At 36.6% G+C, this 8,681-nt stretch overlaps 1 pseudogene; it reads left to right on the plus strand.

The window, feature by feature from the left end:
- The first annotated feature begins 7,349 nt into the window (after positions 1–7,349).
- Positions 7,350–8,429, plus strand: LOC149211735 (putative protein phosphatase 2C 25 pseudogene; annotated as a pseudogene).
- Positions 8,430–8,681: the final 252 nt, after the last annotated feature.

The raw sequence follows: 8,681 nt of genomic DNA on the forward strand, positions 1-8,681 counted from the left end.
CGAGATTGGTATAAAAACACCAGGGCCTGGTTAAACCATTGGGAGATCGACGAGAATTTTGCATTGCAAAACATTAATAACATTAAAAATATTGTTACTTCTAAGTTCAAAGAAAAAATGTGGTGTGAGAAAGATTTAGCAGCAAGATATTATAAGGAGGTCATCAACCCCACCCCAGAAGATCAAAAGTATCTCTTTGTTTTAACTAGCTCAAATAAGAAAATTAATATAGCCAAGATTAGAACGAACTCTCATGAACTCCATAGTGAAATGGGTCATTGGACAGTTCCTAAAACACCATGGATTAAAAGGTTCTGCCATCTCTATGAGAATACGAACATCGAGGATGAAAATCACTTCCTCTTAGAGTGCCCCATGTACAATCACATTAGATCTCAGTTTCAAAATCTTTGTTGCAAAACTGACCTTCCTAGCCTTTGACGTTGTCAAAGTTACAGTGTGCTTGGGAGGTTTCTCTCCACGCTTTTTGAGCTAAGAATAAAATCTTAAATCAAACTAAATAATTCGTTTCTTTAGGTTTGATAAACCAAAGTTTGGTCTCAATGGACTCATCATCATTATCAACTAAACATGTCTTTTTAAATCTTCACAACTAGATATAGTAACACCCTTCAATTTGTCGTTTTCTTCCGCACATAATATTAAATTAAAGGTAATACAAAGCATGTTGAATATCTTTGAGCTTCATTTTTGAAAAATAAATCTATATATATTTTTATATAAATTGGGTAATTATGATAAATGTTTTTAACATAGAATATGTATTGATGGGCCATTAGTGTATGTATATGTCGTTAGTAACTCAGCTTGGGCTCTTTTAAGACCCTTCCTCCGCTTCTTTGTTCCGGAAGGTCGTGTCATCTCCATTAAGATGGGGAGGGCGATGTCAATTATTTCAGATCTGTCGATTTTGTTGGTTTGTCATTTTAATGGATTTTGGTTTTGGTTGGTAGAACTCAACCGTGGGATTTCGAGATTTTTTCTTTTGAAAGCTATTTTATTCATCCTGGTTTTAAGGATTTCTTCATTTTAAGATTCCATATTGAGAAAGATAGGGATGTAATTCTTAATTTGGGTTAGTTTCTTATTTTCCTTTTTATTAATATCAGTAATTATTCTTTTCTCAATTGTTTGATTAATTTATTAATTTTAGATTTTTTTTTTATTATAAATATTTTTGTTTTATTTGTCGTTTGAGAAATATTTTTAAATTTATTTTTGTATTTTTTGCGTTTATTTCTTTTTCAAATTAAAAATTACGAAAATTTCATTTGGGTAATTGTGATAGTGAGACAGAGCAATTCAACTTACGACTGAATTTGCATAGAAATGGATTTCAACAGATGATTATTTTGAATATCAAAAAATATTTTTGGATTATGAAAAAGTTCTTTAAAATGTATAGTTATTTAAACAAGAGCCATCGCTACACAATGCTCCAAAGCACCAAAAAAATAACAAGAAATATTGTAAAAGTCAATAGACTCCAGAAAAGATTAACAACTTATTTTGGAGTAGTATAAACATCAAAAGATTTTACCTTTTACGTGCAAGAATTTTGTACTAAAAAATTTCCTAAATTATTATTTTTTTGAATGTATAAATGAATTCAATATCCTAAAAAAACTCTTGTGATATTTAAATGAGAAAATCACAAAACTCAAACTTACCATTCCAAAAAAAATCCCCACTAAATTTCTGACAAAATGAACCAAAAAATATGGTAAAAAAACAAAACCATCTCACAATCATACTACTCTATAATTTTCACTTTAATAAAAAAATCGACATATATTTAATTAAAAAACATCCAAATGAGTGCAAATTGATCAATGAAAGCAAGAAGAAAAAACATATTTAATAATAATCGACCATGGTTGACCATATTCAATATTGGTTGATAATGGTTAATGGTGAAATATTCTTATTGAAAATAGTTAAACAAATCACCGGATAACAAACAATTTTCCAATCAAATTTCACCTCATCTCTACTCACTTCTCCATTACCAATTTCATGAATCAACCCGTATACTTGGACGATAAACCCGTTTGACTTTAGGATCGTCCTCCAAGTATTATGGGGACACAAAGAAACAACTGGCGACATAAACCATATATAATTCTTTGATGGGAAGGAATTTAGACCTTTTCAGCGTGTACCAAAGCATGGACGTTCGTATTACAAAAAAAATAATTCACTGTGCATGTGTTGCATTTGCGCATAGAAGTGTTGATACTATAGATAGATGAAAACTTTCACAAATCTTGTTTAATATGAAACTAGAGTTATGTAATGATATGTCATTGTTTATTTATATAATGATTTATGCGTATATTCTCTGAAAAAATGATTTATGTGTATATAGTAATGATATGTCATTGCTTATTTATATATGATTTGATTTACGTGTATATAGTTTTTAGTTTATTTACTTATGAGGTTATGTGTGAAGAAGACGCTGAACTTCCTCAAGTTTAAATATATAAGGAAAGTTGATACCTAACTATTTGCAAAATAAAAAATAAGTCTAAGTATTTGGAACTAATATCAAACTATTCCATTTTAGTTTCTAATTTCAAAGTATTGAATCTTAATTCTTAAGTGTAATTTTATAGATTGTTCTTACTTGAAGAAAAACATGACGTTTTGATAATATTATTTTTTTTCTCGAGCTCAAAAACAAGTTTTTTTGGTTGTTGCAAGAATTACTTTTAGCTATCTTTTTGCAAAATGACATTTGTGTTGTTTTTTTGGTTTAATTGTGGAGTGATTTTTAAAGTTATTTGTTTGATATATAATTTATTTGCTAAAACAAATAAGTAAAAAGTTAGAGCACTTTGACATTTTCTTCAATTTGCATCATATCAATGAACAAGAATAGAATAGACAATAGAAAATGGTATTTCATGGCTATTAGTTTTCAAGAGTTTTATTGTCTATGTCATAGTCTCACCAAAGGTTCTAATATGAGCTACATTGTAAAAATAATGTACATATATTGTAATATTTGGAATAACAAAACAAAAAAGTGACTAAGTCTAGGGACATGGATTGTAGAGCGAGAAATGGAGAATTCCTGGTAGGGATGATATAATTTATTGTGCAAAAAAAGAAACTTGAACTTGACTATATGCATTAAAGGCTTAGTGGTCCATGAAGTAAAAGGGATGGTATGTGAAATTAAATGGTCTTAGGAAAATATTTAGGCTCATGTGTGCTTGAAATAATACAAGGAGAAAAAGGGAACCAAAGTTATGGACTAAGTGCAAGAGTAAGGATGCAATAGTAAGGGAGGGACATGACACTTGTTCCAAAAGGAAAAGAGGAATTTGGAAGAGATGATGTGGATAGAGGGCCATATTCAGTTTTACTGCAAACAAAAAAGATAAATATTGTATGATTTCCATTTCCAATTAATATATGAGTTGTTTTTAATATATCTGTGATGCATCTAACCGATATTTTCGTAATTTATATATTGATTGTGGTTATCATTATTCATGGGCACATGTGTCCTTTGATTCTATGAAAAAGTAAATAAGTTACTATAGTAAATGATAGCAATGACAGAGTGTCTGAAGTTCACACAAAGAAGAGGCCTCTAATAGTTTTTCCTAAATGCTTAATGATATCATAAATAATTCAATAAATGAAGTTAAGGACCTCAATGATCCATTCAAATTGAAAAACAAAATCAGTAAGAACAACTGGTTTCTGAGTCTCTTTGTATTAATGTATAAATCTATACCAAAGGCGCTCTGTTTGTATAAAACTTTAGTTGGTCTCAAGAGTTGGCTACCTCAGTGTTTGGGATGGCTCTTGGGAGTTTTGTTGCTGATGTGGAAGCTCTGTGTGGTATGTTTCCATCGATTCCACTTCCTTAAGGTCACTAGGCGGTTGAATCCCATCATAGTAGCCTCTTGCCACATATTTACCTCAGTTGGTCGATTACTTGGGTAGATGTGGAAGGAGGGTGTTATACTATGCTTCCCTCTTAGCCTCTTCTTTCACTCTATCCCTCTCTCACTTTTCTCATTCTCTCTCTCCTCTCTCTCTAACTCCTTCCCTATCTCTCTCTTCTCCCCACTTTTTATCTCTCAATTTCTATTTACATATTCGTATATTTGTCTTTTTCTGCTTCTCTCTCTCCCTCTCTCTACATATATCCCTCTCTCCCCCATCACACTCTCTCTCTCTTCTTGTCCTCTCTCACTCTCTATCTCCACCTCTCTCTCTCTCTCTCTCTCTCTCTCTCTCTCTCTCTGTGTTGTGTGTGTGTCACTCTCTCTCTCTCTCTCTTCTTCCCCCTCTCCCCCCCACACCCCTTTCCTCTCTATCTTCTTATTTGTCTCTTCGTCTCTCCACCCCACTCTCTCTCCCCCCCTCCACCTCTCTTTTTATCACTCTCCATCCCCTCTCTCTCTCCCTGCTCCTTCCCTCACTAAGTCTGTACTTCATAACAACTCCCTCACCTCTCTCTCTCTCTCTCCTCTCTTTCTATCACTCTCCATCCTTTCTCTATCTCCTCCACCCTCCTCCCTCCCCCTTCCTATATTTATTATCCCTCCCTCCTTACCTTAGTCTACAATTCACAATAATACCCCCCACCCTCTCTCTTCTTCCCCTCTCTCCCCCCCTCTTTCCCCCTCACACCACTTTCCTCCCTATCTTCTTGTTTGTCTCTCTCTCTCTCTCTCTCTCTCTCTCTCTCTCCTCCACTCCCTCTATTTCTCTATCCCTCACTCCCTCCCTCCCTTAGTCTATAATTCACAACAATCCCCCTCTAACACTCTCTCTCTCTCTTTCCATCTCCCTCTCTCTCACACACACTTCTCCTTCCTCTTCCTCTCACTCTCCATACTCTTTTCTCCCTCCTTTCAATCTCTCCCTTCCATTATTTCTCTATCCCTCCCTACCTCCCTCACTTAGTGTGTTCTTCACAAAAACCTCCATCTCTCTCTCTCTCTCTCTCTCTCTCTCTCTCTCCCTCACTTGCTCCCCCTCTCTCATTCTCTTCTCCCTCCCTCACTTGCTCCCCCTCTTTCATTCTCTTCTCCCTCATGTCATCTCACTATCTCTCACCCTTCCTCTCTCTCCCCCCTCACTCACTCGCATAGTCTCTCTCTCTCTCTCTCTCTCTCTCTCTCTCACACACACACACACACACACACGTATACACACATTCACAACACCCCCCTCCAAATTTGACTCTCTCTTCCTCCCCATGTCAACCAAAAATATCGTCCTTCCACTCCCTTCCCAACCCTCTTCCCTAATCTCTCACTTTTTGACTCTCACACACTCTCTACCCTCACCAACTCATTCTTTTCCACATCTCCCTTTCTCTCCCTCCTTGACGCCTTTATCCCTCCCTTTCTCACCCTCCCCTCCTCCTTAAACCCACCACAACCAATTCCCACTAACTCATTCTTCCCCACACCCCGCTCTCTCTCTACTTTTCTCCTTCTTTCTCTCCTTTGGCCCCTATATCCCTCCCTCTTTCACCCTCCCCACCCTACGAAAGCCACCTCAACGATTTTCCATGTATTAAAGTCACTAGCTACATGAATGTGTGCAAGCTCCTAGTACTATAAGTGTGCATACATTGTTGACACCAAGAACACACATGCATTATTAATGTACACATATTTTTTGGAATTTAAATAATTCTGAGTAGGAATCCAACGTGCATGACAACTTGGTTAATTCGGATATAGGTTCATGATCATGAATCTAGTGGTTTGGGCTGCAAAAACATACAAACATCAATTTTTGAAATATCCCCATATAGAGTCTACTATCTATCTATCTATCCCTCGTTTATTTTTTAAATTAATAGGTCAAAATCTTAAAATACATCCCTTGTGTATTTCTCTTATGACTTATAAGGGTGTTGACTATTTGGGAAAAAATTATATGGTGCACTAGAGGACTTTAAGACCTATAATCTAAAAAGGAAAGGGATGTTTGATAATTGTAAGACCCTTTTAAGCTGTACTAATAGAGGGCCTTATAATTTCAAAGATATAATGACTTCCATAAATTAAAAATATATAAAATTAAGATTGCAAATTTAGTTGTGCAAAAGAACAATATGTTTTCTACAACTCCACAAGCTTTTATAGCAAGATTCCATCATTTAAATACTCAATCGCTAGAGAAATGGAAACATGTGCATTATATTTTGTATGAAGAATAATATATCCCAGTTTAGAAATCTCAAATTTGACATAATTCCTATAAATAAAAATTATATACTTGAAAAGCCAATTCATAATAAATTTGAATATATATATATATATATATATATATATATATGGGATTACATCTCTAATTATCTTTTCAAATTAACATATTGTTATTTTACTAATTTTATATTATAACACATCATCAATGACCATCATTAACTTAAATCAACTCTATTATTAAACTTTACTGATAAAACATAATATTATTAAAAAATCTTAATATCAATACCATTACTAAATTTTAAATCTTATTATTAATAAATTTTAAATTTTAAACCATTTTGGAAAAAAAAATATATATATATATATTTCTGCAACTTCCAGAAAATTCTGGAAACACTCTCCTAGCGAATACGGCTTACCGAGACTAAATTCACGAACGATAGTAATATAATAAAGCATGTGAGACTTAATAAGTTCATTGATTGATGTCATATTATAGCATTTCTAGACTTTGAGCGCATTTCGCAAGTATACTTGGACATAGCCACTGTATTGGACAATACCAAGTTCGTGAATCAATAGTGTATTGGTGGACGTACCCGCCTGACCCTGGCATCCATTACCATCCCCCACGGCCCACCCCCTTGACTCTTGTATAAGTAACAATTCTGGACTCCAGAATGAAGAAGCGATATGCCAAGTGGAACATGTCTGCCTTGTCATGTCATGGATGGACGGCGGAGGTCGCTGCCATTATCGTCAGGTCATTAAATGATATAGAATTTTTCAATCATGAGGAACATAGACTCATTGAATGATATAGAATTCCTCAATCATGAGGAACATAGATGTTTGTAGCAAGTGGATAATTGACTGGGCACATGCTGGATAATTGAAAACTGGACTTTTTCCAAAATCTCGTCTCATATGAAACGATTGAACACTATAAGAATGCTGGAATCGTCTATGTTTAACAGGTTCTGAGAGAGATATTCAACTGAATTGAAACGAGAGAAGAGTTCATTTATTTATCACCGTTGCAGAGATCCTGTGATAGGGCAACAAGAATACAAAGGTTTCCGAAGGTATCAACAAAGTTAACCATCGTCGCCAGCAGATCCACAGATTGTTAACATGGCTTGCATTATAGCAGTGAATTCTCCCTCTATACACAATTCTGGTATTGAGATATGGGCATCTTCCCCAAGGAATCATGGTTTCCAGACGCCCAGGAGCAGCGGCATCCACGCAAATTGTGTGGGGTCTCCGCTGAGGCCTGTTTTAACCATCAGAGACGAAAATATGCTGTGGATCGAGAGCGGGGATAGCCCGGCCAAGAGGCCTTACCCTTCTTGTGTCAATGTCTCGGAGGATAATGGTTCGAATGTCCGCAAGTTCCCTTTGCCTGCTCTCAAAAGGAAACGACCGCAGAGGCTGGATATTCCGCTGCAGCTGTCGGGCCTAAACGCGCCGTGCCCGGCAGTGGAGCAGCCGAAGGAGGTGAATGAGGAGGGTACTCATTATGCAGTTTCGCGCAAAAAAGGTCGGCGAGAATTCGTGGAAGATACCCACGAAGCCATTGTCAATGTTCTCGGTGATTCCAGACAGGCCTTTTTTGGTGTGTTCGATGGTCATGGTGGTCAGAAAGCTGCAGCTTTCACTGGCGAAAATCTTGGGCAGAATATTGTGGACGCTATGCTCAGCATTGAAGATGAAACCGAGGACTTTCTTGAGCAGGCCGTTAAAGCTGGATACTTAACAACAGATGCTGAGTTTTTGAAGCAGGAGGTTGGCAGCGGTACTGCTTGTATGACCGCTCTGATTAAAGGTGGTAACTTAGTGGTTTCCAATGCTGGGGATTGTCGAGCAGTTATGAGCAGAGAGGGCGCTGCTGAAGCCCTTACATGTGATCATCAAGCTCGAAGGGAGGACGAGCGACAACGGATAGAAAATTTGGGTGGAATTGTGGAGCTCCGCCATGGAGTTTGGCGAGTTCAGGGATCTCTGGCTGTATCTAGGGCAATAGGGGATTCGCATTTGAAAGAATGGACCAGGCCTTTCTGCGTCGAGAAGCAACCTAATTTTTTACCATTAGCAGAAGGTCCTATGGTTGCTTGCAAAAAGCTTGTAAAAGTAGCAGTAACCAGAAAATCTCGAGATGATATTAGTGTGATGATAGTACAACTGCCACATTTTTGCATGAAAGAGATTTAGACAGTGTGGGGTGAGCCGAGCGGAGGGATACCATCAACAGAGTAGACTAGTTACACCCAGCTGACCCAACATGGATGTTGCAGACATTAAAACGACCACACCCTGTACACTTGTTAAACAAGCAGTGGGAAGTATGGGAGACAACGACATCTATTTTTGTAAAGTCCCTCAGAATACCGGGTCCAATCCCTTTTCACTTTTCACCATCATGTTTAAGTTTCTCAAGGCAAGGCCATAAGAATTTACTACTGC

Source organism: Pinus tabuliformis, chromosome 1_1 (genome assembly GCF_031772625.1).
Source record: "Pinus tabuliformis cultivar Carrire ecotype Pingquan chromosome 1_1, CPIR1, whole genome shotgun sequence".
NCBI lineage: Eukaryota > Viridiplantae > Streptophyta > Pinopsida > Pinales > Pinaceae > Pinus > Pinus tabuliformis.